We start from the raw sequence: 21,924 nt of genomic DNA, 5'->3' as shown, positions 1-21,924 counted from the left end.
TTTATGAATGGAGTTAAAAAGCAACATTAAACTTTAGAACCAATAATACAGCTACTGAGACAATGAGCAAAGAGTTTAGAACAGAGCACAGTACATTTGCAGAACAACAGCATAGGCAAGAACAGACAGCATACAGATTGAAAAGACGGAAGGAATAGTCGCAGCTTGTGTAAGGAACAAGCATAAAAGGTATAGATTCAGCAAAGAGCCAAATTAGGAAAATGAGGTACACTCTCTGTTTCCCATTTCCATTCTTATGTGTCCTCTCGTTACAAGAGAAGCCTTCTGCTGGGACATGAAGTCTCCTGAACTGGGTTTCTTCAGTTTCACAATCAGAATGTCTGCAATCTCCGTACACCCACTTTCCTCCGATGCGTGTAACTATACAGTCTTGAACCTCCTCTCAAAGGGCTTGATCTTGAATGTGGTACTTACTGAAATTGAACAACTTTTTCAGGATAGAAAGTTTGTGAAATTCAACTTTTCTAAAGAAGAAAGAGCTACTCTAAAATCCTTGTCCAGTCGTGATGATCTTATTGTCAAACCGGCGGATAAGGGTGGGGGTATAATTTTGCAGGACAAAACAGACTATGATTGTGAGGTTCTAAGACAGCTGAACAATCCGGCACATTATATCAAACTTTCTGGTGATCCAACGGCAAGAATTCGTAAAGAGATGTTATTGCTGACCACCCAAAGGTTGGAAGGTTTGTGGCTCATTAAAAAATAATTTGAATATTTGAATAAAAAAGACTAACATCCCAGCGTTCTATACGCTACCAAAAATTCACAAGCAAAGTCAAAATCCCCCCGGGAGACCTATTGTGGCTGGATGCCAGTCGGTGTTACAACCGCTGGCAGAATAGGTTGACCATTTTCTAAAGCCTTTTGTATGCAAAACAAGATTTACACACAAGACAGCAGGGATGTTATTCTCACATTGGAAGGAAAACCATATCATCCACCCAACATATTCTTGCAACAATGGACATAGAGAGCTTATATACAAGCATCACACAAGGTGAAGCTCTCATGGTCATTAGCAATATATTGGAGGATCGTGTTAAGACTGCACCAGGTTCCCAATGAATTTACAGTGAACTGTGCGAGGATTGAAGAAAATGATTTAATTTTCAGGACAGACTTCTATGGTCAGGTGAAAGGTGTGGCCATGGGCGCAATTTTTGCGCCCGATATAGTCAATTTGTTTGTGGCAGCCTTTGAGGAGAGGGTGATTTATAACAATAACCCTTTCAGTCATCATCTACATCAATATCTTAGATATATTGATGATGTATGTATTGTATGGAATGGATCACATGAAGACTTACAAGGTTTCCACCAGTGGCTGAATCAACAAGATCATAATTTACAATTCACACTGGAAAGCCACAATAACACCATTAACTTTCTAGACCTCACTATTAAGAATGAAGGTGATGTGTTATCCATGAGTCTATATACTAAAACTACGGCCAGGAACACTCTGTAAAGTACAACAGCCACCACCCCCGTAATCTACGGGATAACCACCCTTTTGGACAGTTTTTACGTATCAAACGTAACTGTACCAAGAGGGAGGATTATTCCCGGGAGGCGAAGATACTTCAGTCAAAACTGGTTATGAGGACATACCCGTATAGATTGGTCAAGCAGGCCATGAAACGGGCGTGGTATTACGACCGTGAGGTTCTGCTAACCAAAGAAGGAAAACCAGCTGAGGACACCACGATAACTCAGCCCATAACTTGTGTGATGACTTTTGGGACAGAGTCCAACCACATAAAGAAGATACTCAAACATAACTGCCATCTCATTAGGAAGGTTGAACAACAGTTAGCCATACCACGTGTTGCCTCCGAATTTGCGAGACCATCTGGTGAGGGCCTATAATCTGGAATTGTTCACAGGTATTGATTTAGCTGACTTTATAATTACAGGTAATACAGGATACTCAATTTAACTTCGTGAGTATTTTAATAGACGTTCTATAAACCACTGCTCTCCTATGGTGATTATGGCATTGGAATTTTGCTATATTAAGTGGATTTTATTGATTTTTAGGTGTTGTAGGTGTTGAGATAGATTCAACAACACTTGTGAGTATAGTTTTGTATTCTTCATATGGTTGAAAGCCTCATAAGCTACAGACATTAGGATTTTATGTTGGTATTCATGTTTTTCTTGTATTAGATTCTGGATATTCAGACCCTTTTCTCCCTGGTTACTTCTGTCTGGAAGTCCCTGAAATGTGAGTCTTTAACTAAGTGTTTTAGTGTTTTTTGAAGTAACTAAGAATGGAATAACACGATTATGTGGTGGCATGGTTTTATGCATGGAGCTTGATTGGACACTGTGGGTGCATTTCACTATTTTTGTTTTTTGTGTTGAGCAGACGATACTCTTTACACTTGTAGGGATGCTAAGGATATTTCCTTTTTTACACTAGATATATATGTGCAACATTATCGTCCTGATGATGGTCCTGAGGATCTTTTAGACTGACGCAGGACCGAAACGTTGAAGCACCAACATCGTTTTGCTTATATGTTAATTATTTGTGATTATAAATTTGATGATTTGTCACATAGAATTTATGTTATGTATGGTATTTCATTCATCCATACTCTAGTAGTATGTCCGTTGCCATGTTGCAGTTATAAGATAATTCAAAAAAGTACAAAAGTCTAATTAAATAATCTTTTGGATACTTTCTTGTGTGAATCTCCCTGCACTTTTGGATTATTGATCACTGTTGTGACATCACTAAGCTGCAATTATTCCTAAAAAATTCCTTGGGGGACAACTTATATTCTGTTATTGATGATACCCAGTCCCCATGGGATTATTGGGTGGCTCTATTGTGTTTAGCTTGAAACCCAGCACCATTCTTTATGTCCACATCTAAACCCTGTCGGATATGTCCTTCTGGAGAGCTGGCATGAACGGGACAAAATGTTTCCTGTCTGCCTTCCAGAACTGAACATTTCAGGTGGGACTCACCTGTGATGTAAGCAGTGGTAACACAACTTACGTTCTACGCTGGTTACGGTTTGCAATTTCCAATCCAATAACACCCCTGCTCTCTGCATGAAGTGATCAGCTTTAACTAAACCATGATCCGCGTGCAGCTGGTGATACTTAAGAGCACATGTTTTCTGTGCTGTCATAAGAAGTACATAAAACTCATGTGGCCACCTGTCTAGGACAAAGGTGGGAGTGTGGCTGGAGTTATAGGGATTGGTGTCCATTTTGCATTCCTCGAGTCCGGTCCCCCTTTCGATTTCCTTTTTAATTGCTTCAATTTTCTTTTGTTTTCTCAGAATAAAAAACACGTCTGCCGAATATGGATATTAATTGCTAATATCCAAACTTACACATACAGAGTATGTGGAACACTTGACAGAGTTTCAACACATGCTATGTAGCCTCATGGCTCAAGTTTAATGGTGGGAAGATTCCTATCTGTATATGATTATTATGGAAGTTTTAGAACATAGAGATAATGTATGCCCAGGTGTGAGAATCTAAACTGTCCATTTTTGTAAATTATCAAAGGCTTAGGACACAGTGTGTGAGTGTACCAGTTCACACCCTATCAAAGCCACTATCTTGAATGGAGCACGAGTTAGTGCTTGGATCCACAGGCCTGTTAATACCATGCCTTTCTGATGGACTGGTTATGAATTAACACCTACATTCCCCCACCCCCTTGTCCCACTTTCCGTGGTTGCCTTACTGAGCAAAGATTTCAGTTCAAAACTGCTCCCATCACCCTGTCCTGGGTCTTCATGGCCAGGTTCCCCTCCCTGTTGGTACTAGAGGAAGAATCTCTTCATCGGCTTCCTTCCTAAAGAGCCCTTTTCCGTAGACCAGAAGGCCTTCCCAACAAACTATCCTAACTAAGACAGCTTAAGCTTCCTAAATTCTGCCAGCTGGCGAAACATTTCGCAGCATGCTGCAGATCTCCTCAAGTCATGAGCCCTGGGGACTAAGTGTGCCTACAGTAAGCTGTTATGTCTGGGTTTGCTAGAGTATGGAACAGGGTGCAGATCCGCTTGCTCCATTGATAGTGTCAATGGTGAACTTCTTTTCTGAAGTGGTTTGTCTTTATGGGTCTAATATCAAGTTCTGGTCTGTGGTTGTTTTTCCATCTTTCATGCTTTAATGCTATCTCCACTGGAAAGAACCTAAAACATATCCGATTCTATTTCTCCAGTGATAGGGCTACTTTAGATATAACTGCACAGAATAAGACTGGGTCTCGCTCCATCCTCAACCCGTACTTCCCTAGGAAAGGGAATGACTTCCCTTTGTGTCGCCGAGTGCCTAAAGGAGTACATCTCCTGGACAAGGCTCTGTTATATACCTCCGAGGACCAGCTCCTTGAATCTTTCAGGAGACCTTCATGGTCTGGTGTCATTGTCTACTCAGGTCCATTGAGTCACCAAGATGATGACCTCAGATGGTGTTTGAGTCGCAATGTATGTAAGGGGTCAAGGCAAAGAAGTCATTCTGAACATGGGTGTCTAGTGTCCAAAGTGTGTGAGGAAGGACAATGTTTATGTGAGAGCAAGTCAAAGACCTGCTATTTCAGCACCAATTACAGTGGACTGCAGCTACCAGGATTTCTACATGTTAACTACTACACCAGGACCATCTTCTGCGTCCTTTCTGCTGTTTTGTAAAGATTCAAATATCATCGCACCGAAGGCGTGTTATGGAAGATTCACGAGAGGTGCTGTGGAAACGTTAAATATGGAACCTCATGAAAACTCATACCATTTGCTAACGGTTATTACTGGGGACAGATGTATCACATTCTCTTGCCAGATTCCAGGACTCCATTACGAATAGGGAAGGAACAGATGACAAGCCACATAAGAGACCGGCATAGTCAGTTGAAAGGAAATGTTTTTTCTTAAGAGTAACGTGGTACCAGATCCCTAGAACATAATCACCAGATAGGGCAGACATTTTAGGAAAGCATCTGTTGGAACTTGCATCTAACGTGCTAGAATGACTGTGCTGATCACTTCCCAGCACTCAAGGAGTGCCCAGCCCAAATCTACAGTTGCATTACTGGACTTATCCACAGCCTGTCTAATGGCAGGAAAGATGTCCATTGGCACGGCAGTTAAAAAAGTGACTGTCAATACTACACCATGAAATTGTTTTTATGAGTCCTTGGGTAGGCATGATTCTCTAGGCTCAAACGGTGACAATCCAAGCCTTTTACTACTAGTGCCCTGGGCCTTTAACTTACTTAGAGCACAAAACTGAGCACCCAATACACCCATCTGGCACTTGGCCCTTGGGGTAGCGAAGCCATGCAGTCCAAGGCTTACTGAGGGAGATGGTTAAGGCAGACACGCAGAATTCAGTGACACAAATTATCTCAGTCAATCAATGCCAAACCAATGCTTTTTCTTAAAAAAGGACAACATACTTCAATTCTAAACACACAGCTCATTAGCCTACATAAAATTTCATAAAGCCATCAAAATGAGCAAACACATATCTGGGAATATTAACTGTGTTGGGTAACCTGGTAGTATGGCCTCAACAGACTGTCGGTAGCAGATAAAATGTAAGGCAAGTTGTCCTCAAGGACTCGGACAGCAAAGGGCACTACATTTGCTCTCAGGTGATCTCTTTCCTTGTTGGTAGATGACATGTCCCAGTAGTTCACTAGCTGCCTATTCACAATCTGCCCGCACTACATGTAGAACAAGTTATGCACCTTTGATAACGCTCTTTCTGGTTGATACTCTAACAGCAGATTCTTTACATTGTGAAAATCCCCAGACGTCCGACTGGACCCAGAAAGCTCAAAATAGTGCTCCTTTGCGCAGTAAGGTGGTGCTGTGCGACTCAGTTTTGGCGATCTTTCACACTGAACTGTTGATCCGAGCAGCACATAAGTACCATACATGACCGCTGGCGTCAGTTTCTTCCAAGACAGACACAAAGCCTATCAGTTAACTGTGAGAAACAGTGTGCAGATTCCTAAACTAGGGTATTTTAAGAAAGAAAGGAGACCATTACACAGAACAGGGAGGTGGGAGAGCGGCGAGGTATCTACAATTAGGTAGAGTATGCACCAGAAACAGCATTACCAAAGGTAAGTTGTTCTTCTGATTAATTCTTCATCTTGTGATAGATACCACAGCAGTTTCTCCTAAGGTGGTGGGTGTGTGGAATGGCTCAATACTAACATGTCTCGCAGGACCGAATAGGCAAAATACCCATCCCAGGAGACTGGACTTTCAAGGCAGTAGTACTTAAGAGCAACAGAGTCTAATCCCCTAGACAGGACAAGAGGAATGCCTTAGAGGAGCCTGGTAATTCACACTGCTATCTCGCAGGCTCTCTCCCACTTCCATCTTGTGTACCACTCTTGCCCAAGCAAATCAACTTGGATTCTTGGTTGCCACAGATCAACACAGCAAACACACTCCATCATTAAACTGCTACACGTGTATTTGTAAAACAACCACACAACACTCATATCCCATATGAATGCAGTAAAGGACCCGGTTACAGGAGCATGACGGATTAAATTAACCGCATGCGTGCGGCATGATTCCCCCCCGTACGCTGAGAATTTGTAAATCCCTTTATTCATGACGAGCTGGGCTCGTCATGAGCGTGCGAGGAGGCTACCTCATGACGAGCCCAGCTCGTCATGAGCGTCGAAGGGGTTAAATAGGTGAGTTCAATAGGCCTCTCGCCCTGTGCAGGTATAAGGCAAAAAAGGCCTGTGCTACTAATAAGATCAACATGCTGAAACCACTGTAGGTCCTCCTCTGCCCAGTGAGCTGACGACAGTCATACTCAGTAAATGAAGCAAACATGTTATGCCTCTGTGAACAACTGAACATAACCGAGTCCATGTCACAACATACTCTCAGCATACACTCAAGATTACATGCACAAAGGTCTAAAAAACCCAAACCCGCCCGGACCTCGCTAAGGGGAACGAAGGGCAAGGGTGCATATTCTTTGACCCATTCAGGGAACTTTTTCAGTTCCAACATACACTATACCATAAGTATTTCAAGACTTTTGTAAATACATTTGTCTTGAGTGCCTTTTATAGGTCCAAACCTTTTAGCTACTCCGGGATAACACTCTGCTCAGTTATCACTGATGTTTAGGAGTAAAACAAGCACATTTTGAGGCTAGGGATGATTGGCAGGCGGGAGAGCTGTCACATGTTCATCGTTTAAAAACATGGCATATATTTGGTTATGAATCGTTTGACCATTCGTCCTGGGTGCATTGGTTTTTCCTTTTTGTACTGTAACATTTATATACCATTTACTACCCCTTTGTGTGCAGCTAAAGCACTTGCGCACATAGGAAGCATGTTACACCATGCAGGGGTGTGAGGTTGGAAGGGTGTTGTCCTTGTTTAGATTCTATGTAGAAAGTATTTCCATGGCGTGTGTGATGACCATCAAAGTTGCATTTATCCTGTTATGTGAATGTGAGCTTAGCGGTGTGATGGATGAAGAGGTGTGAAACACAGTAGCGCAGTTATTGTTAGAAGCGTGCTCCAAGCTTGATCGGTTCTGTAGGTTCCTTTTATTGTGTTCTTGTATGTTATAGTTCACCTTGATGAATATTGCATATATTGGCCTACTCCAAGGTCTACCTCAGCAGTCATAGGTGGGAGGGGAGAGGATCAGAGGTCTGTCTGGATAGGCTGGATCACTGTGAATGTCATGGGATAATTGCAAGAGGAAGTCATAGCATGTGGCTAGCATGAATCTGTTGGGATGAACCATGTGGGAGTCTTTCAGTGGCCAGCAGTGAGCCCCAGAACTCTTTAGAGAGGCATTCCATGTCTGCCCTGATGTTGGATACAGTGGTTATGAAAATTCAAGCATAGGCCACGCACCCACCCTCCTGCACTGTCCAATGGAAATTTGCCACAAATCCCTTTAACTGTTTCTATTCTCCTGTAAATTTTTTCCCTGCCCTGTATTTCTTGGAAATCTATTTAGACCCTTCCCATTGAACAGAAATGTTGCACATGTTTCTTTCTCCTTGACCCTTTGAGCCGCCCTGCGAGAACGTTTTCAGTGATCCTTTGAGCGGCTAAGTGAGCACATGCTCTTAGTGCCCTCTTCTAAATTTCCATAATCTCTTGTCGTTCTGTTGTAATGTTTGTTTCTCCTTTTCGGTGCACAATAGGCTTTGTGAGCCAATGAATTTAATAAAAATCTCTGTAGAAATAAAGGGAAAAAAACTACAGACTGAGGGCACGAGAGACAAAAAGGAAAAGCGGTTCGTGTAAGAGGAAGAGAAAGGTATATAAAGAAATATTAGAAGGTACGAAATTAAGAGAAAGGAATTAAATAGACTGGACAAAGGGGGAGTCAAAATAAGATAGTAAGACTCCAGACAACGAAATGGAGCGATCCTAGGGAGACTTACAAAACTGAAGTAGTGAGCAGGGTAAGGTCTATTGAATCTAGATGGTAAGCAAGCAAAAAACTGTTAAACTATGGGTAAAAAGGAGGTTTTTGGCTTTCACTGCACTTCCTCTCTCTGCCCCCAGGGGAGCTACTCTCACAATGTATAATTATCTTTCCACTCCAGTCCCCTGCCCCCTCAGAGGGACTGCAATTATCCCTCTTCTTTAATCCTGTGCCCCTCTCAGGAGCTGTGGGCACGGACAGAGGAGAAGCTCATTAGCAGCGCCTTTCTTCGTTTGCCGCAGAAGCCCAAAGCTTGTAATTGCTCGCCGCTGTGATGTTTCGGCGTGCAGTGGGTGATTTTCATAAGAATGGGATGGCACACGGATTGGTAGGGGCATGATGTCCCAGTGGTTCAACCTCATCCACCCCGCATGCTGCCCCAATTACTAATGCCAGCTGAGGTCTCACCAGGCAAATCCATCACCGGGAGACCTCAGCCTTCCTGGCACTGCACCACGGCAGGGGGTGGCACCGGGAAATCCTACCAATGTCCTCACAGGGTACTACTACCACTCTGGGCTAACCAAAGCAAAGACAAAAAAAAACAAGAATTAGGAAAGCCAATAGGCCTGAACTTAGCAAGCTGGTGCAATAGTTAATTTAAAGAAAACATGTCCCCCAACGCAAAAGTGGCCGCCGTGTGTTTCTTTGTAGGTGGATGTGCATATGTGATCAGGCAAATGCAGTCAATCTCATGCAAGAAAGCCAAGGCTGAAGGGGGCTGATCCACTGCCCCCCGCTGAATGCTGTGGTGGATAGAAGCAGAATGTGAACCTCATACCGAATCCAGATCACGACAACAAATACAAGAAATATCGAGAATTAATCATGTCCAACGTTGTAGAGTAAGAATTCCTTACAGCAGGACAGATAGTCCTACTCTTAACCTCACAACAGGCACTGTGAAGAGAATGCACCTTTAATCTCAGCTACGAGGTGTGTAATCGCTGGATCCTATAGGCTGGGCAGAGACACTTCATGTATGTTTCCGATATTGTAATTCAAACTAATCACCCCTCAAGCCGCTGGGGGCCATCGGGGAGTTTAAGTGAGCTATTGCCCAGAGTCGCAGGGTGCAGTGCTGAGCTACTGATTGATCCGTGAGCCTGGCACTCCAGTCAGACGCTCTGGCCGCTGCACCACACCCCTCTCTCTTCATGGAAGACGGCGCAGTGCAGCACGGTTACAGGTCTGGTTTACACTGGGGCTCATGGTAAGGTCCTGATAAAACAACAATCCCAAAATCCTCAACGCATTCAACTACGTCTTCTATTCGGTGGCAGTCCGAAATTTGCTGTTTTGTAATTAAGTATTCGGGGCCTAACCCCAGGTCAAAATTCGTCCTTTTTAGATCACACCTATCAGGCAGCGCAAGCAGCCTAGTGGCGAATTACCTACTGTGGCTTACTAAGAACGTACAGGGTCTCATAGCTTTCCCATTGCTTGCGGTTGGTTGGCTTTATTGTCACTCTCTTGCTTGCTTCTTATTCAATAGCTTTCCTTGTCCGCCTTTTCCATCTGACATTTGTCCCCACGCTTAAGGATATCCTCTTTACCCTCTCTTTGTTTGGCTGACTTGTACCCTTCACTTGCTAACTTTTAGGGAGCTTTTTTTTAGGTCTCGCCTAAGACAGGGCATGTGCTGTCCTTTGCAAGAGCTTTTGTTTTATGCAGTAAGCTTAGAGGTCGCACAATTGCTTACCAATGTCTGGCTTCATTGTCACTCATTTGCTTGTTTCTTATTGGTCAGCTGCTGTAGGCTTCCTTTCTCATCTGGTGTTTCACCACCGCACCCCCCTTAGAGTATGGATACATTACCTGTGTCCTTCTACTGCTAATTTTTTAGGCACTACTTTTTTCTTTGTGTTTAAGTACTGTACGAGATTGAGCTTTTCAGCTCCCTCCCTTGTGTACTTCTAACCCTATGTGTTCCTCCCACTCACAGACCCTCCGCTGTCTACTTGCCTCAGCTCCCCCAAACCTCTGTTGTCCGTCTGCTTGCCCCAACTTCTCCTGGCTACCCTCAGTTATCAGTGTTGCCCCCCATGCATTACCTCTGTTGTCTGTTGAACCACACCTGCTTTACCTCCGTTGTACATATTGCCGCCACCTGCTCTCTCTCTCTCTGATGTCCGTATTGACATCCGTTGTCTGAGTTGTCCCTCCACTCACTATCACACATGACGCAGACACTGCTGGCCACGCCATAGCACTTTTTCCCCTACACCATCCATTGTCCATGTAGAACCCACACCTGCACTCTGCGTTGCCTTCCACCCCATAATAAAAAAAATGCAATGATGAAGCTACCACCAGCTGTGTCAGTGTTTTTTCCCTCCACTTGCTGCATCGTCCGTGTAGCTTCAACCAGATCTCCATTTTTTAATTACCGATCCAAGTGGTGGTCCACCATGTTGAGTCAGTGAATAAAAAAAACACTTAGTAAAAGACACCATTTCATTCTGCTGCTGCTCATGATTTGTGACGCATGTGCACACATATGTCATCAGACATGCGCGCGTCAACGGAAGAACAAGACTCTGGCCTCATCGTTGTGCCTTTTTCAAATTCTTGCTAAAGCTGCACAACATCTCAGACGCTGCACATCATGGCAAAAAAGGCAGTGACAAAGTCAACAGGTTCCAAAGGCAAGACTTATTGGCTCTGTCAACGCTTGTTTAGACTTAAAACATCCAAGCAATCAATGCATACCTGGATCCTAATCTTCTAATATTTGTCCATGGAGCATATGTGCTATGAATTATTTTTTAAAGATTTTTTAATTTTTATTTCTCTCGTTCTCAATTTATGATACAAGCACATGTATACTGAGCTGCTACCATCTGTATGCTTTCATTGAACTTTCGGAGTCAGAAAGCCCATTACGGTTTGGAGAGTCTCATTGACTAGTCATATAGGGTTATCTATTTTGGGTTTGCCAATGCCAGATTAAATATAGCTTTCACATTCCACGCATCAAATCCCCAACAGTCACACTAATTATCCTCAATACAAAACCTTCAAGAAAACATGACCCCCAGATGTCCACAATTTACATTATGAGGTCCACAAGAGTTTGTATTTCTATTGATTCCACCGTTCTCTTGATAAGAGTGATTTAAAAGTAAATGGCAGACTTTTTCACTGCGAGATGGGGGTCAAAGTTACTTTATTTCAAAACGTGCCGTGAAACCGGCCGGTGCTTCAGAGAACATTTTTGCCCTCTCATCTTCACAGACTAGAAAGCCTAGGCATTGCACTATAGTACCCCACCACACTCATGTAGTAATACTATGTAGTGTGAAAACACAGTGAAAGACAGGAAGCAACAAATAGCTGTTCCTCCATTTCTACATGTAGTTATATTTTACCTTATTAAAATCAACACAGGCCTGCTACATATGTCACTGACATGTTTCTACCACACAAATACATCATACTGACATTCACCAGGTTGAAAGGTTTCTCGCAACCTCCTTCCACAAATCACCACAAGAGGCTAGTACTTTTTAGGTTTCGCCTAAGTGAAAGCTGTGCACTGCGCAGCTTTTCGAGCAGGCGAAAACCTAATGAGAATACTATGTGGCTTAGGAATCCGCCCTCTGCTCCATTGGCTAGCTCCATAAATGGAGGCTAGCCATTGGAACAGAGATCTGTCCATCATGGCCGGACCAGATTCGTGGGCGTTCCCGCGATTTCTTCCCTCTCCATCCCTTTTCTGATCGTCATCGCGGCGGTGGGTGTGTGTTATTTTTTTTTTTTCGTGTCGGCCTGTTTTGTTCTTTTTAGAAGTGTCTGTCGCTGGAGTTGGCTGCAAGATTTAAGTTCCCACGAAGCGATCAGCTAAGGAGCATTTTATTTATAAATGTGTTTCCCTTTGTATGTTTACGTATTTTGACGTTTTCGCTCTTAATGTCTTTTTTCTGTTTCCTTTGTAGGTTTGGCCGTGTCGTGTGAGCTGTTATGTAGTTTGGCTCGTGACTTGGGAGCTCCGTTGTCCCGGTAAGCTATTTTCTCCTTTTGGCTCCTAATGTCTCTTTTCTGTTTCTTTTGTAGGTTTGCTCGTTTTTTTAGGAGCTGGTATTTCATGCTGAAACGAAGATGCACTGTATATCTAGGTAAGTGTTATTTTTTCCGCTTTGCACGTTGTGTTTTAACTTTGTATGTTTAGCTCTTTGGACGTGTTCGCTGCTAATATCTATTTTATGTTTTATTTCTAGGTTTGCCAGTCTCCTGTGAGCTGGTATTTCCTGCAGAAACGAAGATGCACTGTACATATAGGTACGTTTTTTTGGGTCTAATTTTCTTTCTTAGCTTATTTTTAGTTGTTGTTTAGGATTTAAATAGCTTAGTGTTAATAACTTATATTTTTGTAGGGGGGCGGGGAGTGATCTTGGTTTGGATCGATATTTAAAATTGGTTGTTTTGACGAAAGTGCTATTGATGAAGTTACGTCCTGTGTACATCATTTGAATACGGCAGGGTGGGGCACGCTTCTCCGGTAAGCTGTAACTATTAGTTGCATGTGATATAATACAAACTTAAACGCTGCTCACAAGTAAACTCTGTGCGCTACTTATGTGCACAGAGTTTTATGCATTTATCTCAACTTTTTGTTTCCCTTCTCTTTGCTCAAGTTTGCTTTACAGGACATTGTGTTAATATGTTGTTTCCGAGCGCAAACTTCAGTGTGAATTATTTTTTTTTAGCAACGCTACTTACGTCCACAGACTTCTATGCATTTATCTCAACTTTTGGTTTACCTTCTCTTTGCTCATGTTTAATTTACACACCATTGTGTTAATATGTTGTTTTTTAGCGTAGACTTCACTGAGGATTATTTATTTATAGCAGCGCTACTTACGTGCAGAGTTCTATGCTGAAATTTATTGCACGTAAGCTTTTTAGAGCCTTAAACATTCCACGCACGTCACCACTAAGTTGGATATATTGCGTGCAAAATTTAGTTACACACATTCGTTGTAACATTGCGTGTTTTACCTTCACTATTTACGTGCATTTGCACTTTTCAATATCTTTACACACACATACTAAGTAACGTGACGCAGGGAATTAGCACAGTGACATCTTGTAAAATATAAGAGAAGAACAAGAAGTGGCTCCTGACCCCTCCCCGACCTCATAGAAAGTATTAGTTGCATGCGCTACAATACAAATTTATACGCTGCTCACAACTAAACTCTGTGTGATATTTACAAACAGTTAAATTTACTTAATAAACTAATTGAAATATTCCACATTTTTGGCACGTTACTCGCTAATGTTCAAAGCCTTAGCTAAGGTTGCATTTCCGCAGTATTCATAAGAAATGTATTGCTTCTTTTCCTTGCGCTTGTTATCTTTTCCTAACACTATCATTTATTTACACAGGAGCAAAAAAACCTCTAACCATTTGTTACAGCTGCACCATCGCCTACACATCTTAAAAGTTCGTTCAGTGAATACGGTACGTTCATAATAACAAATGCTTGTCTAATTTACTTTATGCATTCTTCTTTGTATTACTTACTGTCTGTACTATGCATTCTTTACTGCATAGTTACACACAAACTTTCACTCGTGATGCTAACTTAAAGTATTGTTTGTGAGTGAGGTCTGCACTAGTGAGGTCGCATTCAGAAGGAGAGATGACAAGCCTAAAGGTAAACGAAAACATGTAACAACGACTTTGTTCACAGGTCCCTGCAGCAGATGCCTTCATGTACTAAGCCACCAGACGCAACATACATATCTCTCTCGCTTTTGCCCTCCCTTTAATCTCTCTTCCTTTTGCCCTCCCTCTACATCTCTCACACTCTTGCCTTCACTCTCCATCTACCTCCCCATTTTCTCCTCACTCTCTATCCTGCACTCTTTATCTTTCCTTTTCACACTCTTGCCCTCCTTCCTGCTCTCCTTTTTTCCTATCCTCCCTATCCCTTGTGCCATCTTTCACTCTATTCACTCTGCCCTCCTTGCTCTCTCTCTCTTCTGCCATCCCTCTCTTTTCTGCCTTCTTACTCCCTCCTGCCCTCCCTTTCCAACTCTCTCTTCTGCTCTCTTTCACCTTCTTGTCCTCCATCTCTCTCTTGTTCTCTCTCCTTCCTGTCCTCTCCTCCTCTAGCCCTCCTTCTCCTTCCTGCCCTCTCTCTCCTACCTGCCGCCCTCTCCTTTCTGACCTCTCCCACACACTCCTACCTTCTCTCCTGCCTTCCCACTCCTTCTTGCCCTCCCTCTCCCTTCTGCCTCTTTTCCTTCCTGCCCTCCTTCTCTCTCCTGCCCTCTCTTCCTTTTGACCTCTCTTCCTTCCTTCTTACTTCTGCCCTCCTACATGCCCTCCCTTTCCCTTCTGCCCTCTCTCTTCCTTGCCCTACCTCCCTCCCTCCCACTCCCTCCTTTTCCCTCCCTCCCATTATGTTCTGCTGTCTCACTTTTGCCTTCAATCGCCTTCTTGCACCCTCTCTCTTTGGCACTCTATCACCCTTTACACTTCTTGGCCTCTCTCCTGCCCTCCCCTCCTTCCTTCCTGCTCTTCCTCTCTTTTGACCCTCTCTCTTGCTCTCCACCACCTTCAAATATTTACTTTAATAAAAACATGTTAAACTTTTTTCTTGTCTTTTCATTATTACATACAAAGTACATAAATATATATTACTGTGCTATAATATATATTAAAGCTCTAAACAAAATGCTAACATGCTTTATGAAATAACTTGTATTATAATTCACTGTGCATCTGCAAATAATTGCATTATAAATGCAATCCATATTTCTGTGTAAAGTAAAACACATCAACGTTTTACACATAATTCACAGAAGATAGAAACAAGCATTGGAAATGCAATAGGTCTCGCAGCATTCGAGTTAGTGCTTTTAGAATTGTTTATGGTTTATGTTGTTTTTTAGTCTAAAAGTCTAATTAGTCTAACGTTCCTATAACCTTTTGTTTTGTCAGTAAAGAAAAAATAAATATATATATATATATAAATATATATATATATAATATATATATATATATATATATATATATATATATATATATATATATATATATATATATATATATATATATATATATATATATATATATATATATATATATATATACACGGACCCTGGAGTGCGAGTCTTTTGTGTTTCCAAAAATACTTGTGGGGACCTTTTCTGACATATATACATACATACATATATGCACACACATATGTATACATACAGTTTAATTTGTCCTTTACTTATCTTTTGGCACTGCGCTTCAATCTTTTACCACAGGGGACAGAGCGCATCCTTGACCTCTTCTGACCTTATGAGAGCCAGGCCAAGAGCACATTTTGCATGGGGAGTACTGGCGGGGCCAATAGACCGCAGGCCTCTACAGGATAAGGGAGTGAGTGTCCTTCAAACTAAATTCTCCTTAGTTGATTAACAGGGTCTTTTCAAAGAAGAGCAATGGAATTCACTTTAGAGCAATCTTCAGTGTGCCACTTTTGCACTAAAGGTGCCATATATAGATTCAGCAGTCTAAAAACTGCTATTTAAATTCAGTGTCAGATCTTCATGTGCAGGTGCTTACCTTTTGAATCTTTGTGAATGACAAGATGAAACATTATACTGTTATCTTAATTATTTTTTACATACATAAGTCATTCACGTAAAAAAACAGTCAACAGGCACGAGAAGGGCATTACGAGTTAAACCCCACTTCTGAAAAAGTCAAACAGAAAAACATAGGAGGTCGTTTAGATCTTGGTGGATTCCAAGGCCTGAGTAGGGAGAATCAGTGGAAGCAGGCACTTGCAAGGGTGGCTGACGGACAGCTAGGTAAAGATTTCCTGTTGGCGGAGCAAGCAGTGGCCATGCCATTTCAAAGCCTCATGGTTCCCCCACCTCTAAATGAGGAACTCACAACACAAATTCAGCGGAGTAAAGCTCTGCCTGTTGATAGCTGAGTTCACAATAAAGAGAAATCTAAATGACCTTTGAAGTGTTGATTTACAGCATTATAACTATCCACAAAATAATATCAAACAATAGGCACAGTCGTCTAAGCAGTGGTTACAAAATGTACGGCTCGAAAAAATGAAGCAAAGTAATATAGCCTAACTGCACAGTTCCAAAAGATTACAACAATAGGGATTTGGGGGGAAGCCGACAGGAGGGAGGTCTGCCCCCTGAGCAGATCGGGAGGGTGGTTCAGTCCATGGGACTGCCATTTTGTGTTTTGTTTGGGCTTCATAGGTATAGCCCACAAATCGCTTACAGGCTATATAGGGTTAAGATTTTAGACTGCTTGCCACCATTTTAGGTTCTGAAGAACTTGGTGGCAGGGAGGTGCATTTATCATAATTTTTCAAAAAATGTTGCGTGTTTAGCGAATGATTGTAAGGAGTTGGTGACTACAGCGAACGTATATTGTGCAGATTAATTTAGTTGTGCTTACCTGTGATGGAGGATGAGAGGGTTTGTGAGGCGCTGCGCCGCCTCCTTGAGGCGGGTCGTGTTGACTTACTAGTGGAATAAGCCATGGGGCCGGCACCCCCAGCAGGGAAGGCGTCAGCGGGGGTAGCCACTGCGGTGGTGGAGTTCTCCCTGCCGTAGAAAGTGAAAGCGGCAGGAAGCCACCAGGTAAGGGTGAGAGGGGCCTCCCATATGGAAAGAGAGCGGCCCCTCGGGGAATGAGGCGCTTAGATGCCGGGTCGCGTTCTGTGATTCCAGTTTTGAGTCTTGAGGCGGGGAGTGGCTGGGCCCTTTCGGGCAGAGAAAAAGGCAGTGTCTGTCCTTGCGGCCGGGAGAGTGGTGAAGGTGCCTCCAGCCTCAGGGTGTTCTGGTATGGGGCCGCACGAGGAGAGAAGGGAGGACAGAGCAGCCTCGGCTGTAATGCTGCCCCGCTCTGCCCCAAAGTATGGGCAGGGCCAAGCACTGCAAACCTCATCGACGGAGGAGCTAGCGATGAAAAAATTATAAAGAAAAGAAGAAAGGCTGAGAGGAGGGAGGGTGGGGAGGAAGAAAGGGAGTAGAGTTGGCGGCTGTAACGCCAACCCGCTAGGGCCCAAATTAGGGGTGGGGTCAAGTACAGTGAGCCACCTCGATGAAGAGCTCGCTAATAAAGATAAAGAAAGGGTGAAAGGATGGGGGAGGGGAGTGGGAGGAAAAGAGGAAGGCGAGCCGTCGTGGTTTGGGCTGCCTGGGGAGGCAAGCAGCACATAAGGTGGAATGCCAGGAGTGGAAGAGGGGTGGGAGCACGAAAATGAGGTGGAGGGGGGCCCTGAATTAATGACAGGCTGGACAGGGGCTTGCGAATGAGTGGAGGAAGAGGACATGCCTGAGGATTTAGAACCGGCTGGAGAACACAGAGCGTGGAAGAGTTTACGACTTTTTGAATCCTGGGGAGAGGAGGTTCGTTGGGGGGTACTGGGTGGCGCAACTCGACGCAAGAGGGGGTTACTTCAATGCTAAAGAGGAGCTCCATCTCAGAAGGGAGACTCGGGCAGGGAGAAGAGGTCCAAGTAAACAGAGAGGGGCAGAGTCAGCGATGATTCAGGGTCCAGCGTCCGTGTTTATTGCGGCTATGCTGGTATGGAGTGGGGAGGAAGAGGAAGGGGAGGTGAAAGGTTTAACAAGCAGTGAAAGTAAGAGAGGTGGATGGACAGGTGCAAAGGAAACAAGTAGAAAGACATTGGCGAGGAGAGGCAGGAGAGAAAGAAAACAAGACGGACGGACGGAAGAGAGGGGAGGGGGGAGGAGAAATGCGACACGGAGGAAAGGGGAGGGGGCGGAGCGGGTTAAATTATACAAACCAAATTGGCGAGGAGAGGCAGGAGAGAAAGAAAACAAGACGGACGGACGGAAGAGAGGGGAGGGGGGAGGAGAAATGCGACACGGAGGAAAGGGGAGGGGGCGGAGCGGGTTAAATTATACAAACCAAAAACAAGCCTTTCACCGTAACACGGCGGGCAGGGGAGGGGGCGGAGAGGGGAGAGGTGCGACACGGCAGGATGTGACCGTTGCGGCGGTGTTACGCGGAAGGAAGTTAGACGGCGTTAGACGGAAGGAAGAGAGGGGAGGGGGAGGAGAAATGCGACACGGCGGGAGGGGGCGGAGCGGGTAAACAACGACGGACGTGCACGCGCACGCGCTTTTAAGGTCAATGCGCATGCGCATAAGCTCAATGCGCATGCGCATTGACCTTAAAAGTCACGGGCACTGCAAGGAATCGCCACGATTCCTTGCAGTGTAGATAAAGAGTGGATAAGCCGCAATAGTCTCGCTTGCTCGATGCGCATGCGCATCGACAGGCGAGACCTAAAAACCATTTGTCAAAAGCAATACCAAAAGCTCAAACGTTAACAAAGGCGAAACCGTTGCATTGTAAATGCTTGTTAGCTGCAGGTTTCATGTTCTATTTCTAGCAGGCTTTATTTTTTATTAATGGTAACTCATGCTTTTGGCTAAATAGAATTCCTAATGATGAACAGTTTTTAAACACAATTGGTCATTTCACAATGCATGGAAATAGGCTGAAGCTCTTTGAGGTTTACAGGATCTACAGTAGCTTGCACACTACCATCTATCTATCCAGAAGACGTGGAGGAAAAACGTTTTGCAAGAATGACACACTAACCACTCTAGTTTTGAGACCAGAGGCCATGTGCGGGGAGCATGATGAGAGAAGGCAGAAATGGCCGACTGGTAAATAGTGCGGCCACATACTTGTGAAGCAGGTGTGAGAATTTCGCAGCCACATTAATCTACAAAAGCCTAGGCCTCGTCTGAGAAGTGCGTTTGAGGCAATGCAGTCACGGGCTCTGGGGCGGCCAAGACTCCTTAAGATTCCTGAGGCCTGTGTGCCGAGCTTTCCTGACCACACACATTGACCTCTGCTATTTCCTGCCAAAACAGTTCATTTGTCTCACAGAACAACTAATCAATTCTAGAAGCCATCAATCACCACTGATTGTGAGCTATGGAGGCCTGGCAGTAGGAGGGAGAGGGGTGGCAGGTGGCTGCTGGAGTTTCGCGTGATTAATAAAATTCTGATAGATTGCATGGGATGAAGCAAAGTGAAGCATGATGGGACGGCAGGACAGGAGCCACAGAAGCAGCGGTTCCTGGACACTAAACTGTTCTGGGCATGTGAGGCAATGCCTGCTGGTGAAGCCCGAATTAACCGCACAATGCCTTCAAATGTGTCAGTCACAGTGCATCCTTAGCAGGGCGGCAAGGCGGGGTCACAGGTACTCTGCAACTGTATGCACCCCAGGATCTGTTTTACTACCACTATGGTACCATCTGATGGCTTCATGGGGAGGACAGAGGGCTGTATGGATAACCATCAGTGAGATTGCAAGGACCAAAGGCGGGTGAGACACTGAAAGCTCGAGCCAGACTCGAGTCAGGAGCCTGAAGACTGGCTCTGGCTCAGCTCGAGGTCCTGTTGGAACCTCGAGCCCATAACGAGCTGAGCTTTCAAGTGGCTTCTCTGCCTTCAGTCCCCCTGCTACCCATGATGTGGTGTTATGGCCAGAGCGGCCGAATTTGGAACTGGGAAACCAGGTTCGAGTGTCCACGTCGCCTGGCTCAACACTGTGATTCTTTGCAAATCGCGGTATATCACCGTGACTTTAAAAACATGGATAAGACATTGTTATGTAACTGGTGCTCAAGTAAAGAGGAAGGCAAAACCAAAGTGTTAACAAAAAAAAGGAAATACATTTAGAGACCCATTTAGTGTTTTATTTATACAACTTGAAACGAGAAAACTGGATAAATCATGGCTCATCCACGGAAATGGTGTGATATTAGGCAAAAAAATGTATCTCATCAAAAATCCCTTTTATCATGACTTAAAAAAGTGCTTTCAAATATGCGAGTTCAGAATAGCAGTCGTACAAAACCTACTGTGTTGGATTTAATGGACTATAACGTTGCTCTATAATCATCTGGGCCACGTACAGGGTTCACATGGCAACTCACTGGTCTTGCTTCTTAAAGCACTAATCATGTTGAAATTATCACTAAGTACTTCTCAGGGCAGTTCTTTAACGTGATGTACTAATGTCAAAACCTTGGGCCGACCAGATCCTTGGCTTGGCTCTGCTCTGCTCTCCTGGTAAATTTATTGGTTCGCCCACCTCTACCACAGACCGCACATTAACAACAGTCTGAGCAGAACCATGCGATAATGGGGTGGGGCAAGAGAGAGAGTGATCTAACATTTTCTTCTCTCAAGATAAATCCAGCCACCCCAAAACAAGCCATGCTCTCAATTTCCCACATCTCGTCCCAGTTTCTATCACAAAAAGCAGTCTGAAAAGTCATGTTCCTTCCAGAGGTTGGCTGTAGAATCTTGTCTGCTTGAGAATAAACAACTACCTTCCATATCTGTCCTAACCTAAAAATGATCCTTCGCACATGTACATATATTTAAACATAAGGTCTAAAAATATGTATCTTTCAGGGTCTCCCAGAGGGGTATGTTGCCAATCGCCTGTGTCAGGCTGTGCTGACCACCACCTTTCCTAAAAAGGCATGCCGTGCTGAGATTCGAGGTAGAGGCGGTGACACCACAAAGCCCAGGTATCAATACCCGTGGGGGTATTGCTCCATCTAAGTCACATTAAACAGAGAAGGTGGGACCAGCTTCATTACAGGTGGATACTTGGCCACAGTCTGAAAAGGGATCAAAGTCCCTCCTCACTCTCCAACTTCAAAGAAGGAACAGTAGAGATAAAGTAGATTCCTAAAAACACTGAAACTAAGGTATCACTCAGCCAATACTGACAAGCCCTGATGGCGGAGCTTTGTATATCAAAAAGTGGACCAGTATTTACATTGCTGGTAACAAGGCACAGCCCTAAGGCAGCGGCGGCTCCTCCGCTAAGGCAGTGAAATGAAGCAGTGAAATGAAGAAAAAATAAAACAATAATAACTTGATGGTATTATTTGATTTGTTCCTGCTGCTGCAGTTTGGCGGGGTGCGGCATGGCTGCTCAGCTCACAGAGGAGCAGGGGGAGGAGTGGTGGGCATTCTGTAGGTGCACAATGACTGTCCGGCACTCTCGGGCCGGCGAAACAGTCATGCGCACTTTGCATCTTCTCCACCCAGGCTGCATTACAACCTGGGTGGAGAACATGCCCAGGCTCCCATTCCCTGGCTGAGCGCCGAACCACGGCTGTGGGGCCTTTCACCATGCTCTTATATATACTGCTCCAGTTCTGGTCACGAACAGCCTGTGGCTGGGTCAACTACACAGCTACATCAAAACTAACATTGGAAGACTATGTAGCCAAGCCATAGGGTCAGTCCTCAGACTGTGTACTCTCTAAATCTAATTTTCGTCTGACTTATTATTTTGGGTGACAAAAGACATGGTATGGAATGAAGTACAGTAAAGCACTGAAATGTGGTTGAGGGTTCAGACATGTACATAATGCACAA

The 21,924-nt window shown here is 44.0% G+C and overlaps 1 protein-coding gene across 2 annotated transcripts in view; it reads right to left on the bottom strand.

Moving 5' to 3' along the window:
* ACBD6 (acyl-CoA binding domain containing 6) overlaps window positions 1-21,924 on the bottom strand; it is a 395,397-nt gene that overhangs the window by 172,916 nt on the left and 200,557 nt on the right. The gene's annotated exons all lie outside the window — the stretch shown is intronic.

This window comes from Lissotriton helveticus, chromosome 1_1 (assembly GCF_964261635.1).
Source record: "Lissotriton helveticus chromosome 1_1, aLisHel1.1, whole genome shotgun sequence".
Taxonomy (NCBI): Eukaryota; Metazoa; Chordata; class Amphibia; order Caudata; family Salamandridae; genus Lissotriton; species Lissotriton helveticus.
The sequence above is the reverse complement of the archived record's forward strand: the minus strand, read 5'-3'. Positions and strand labels throughout refer to the sequence as shown.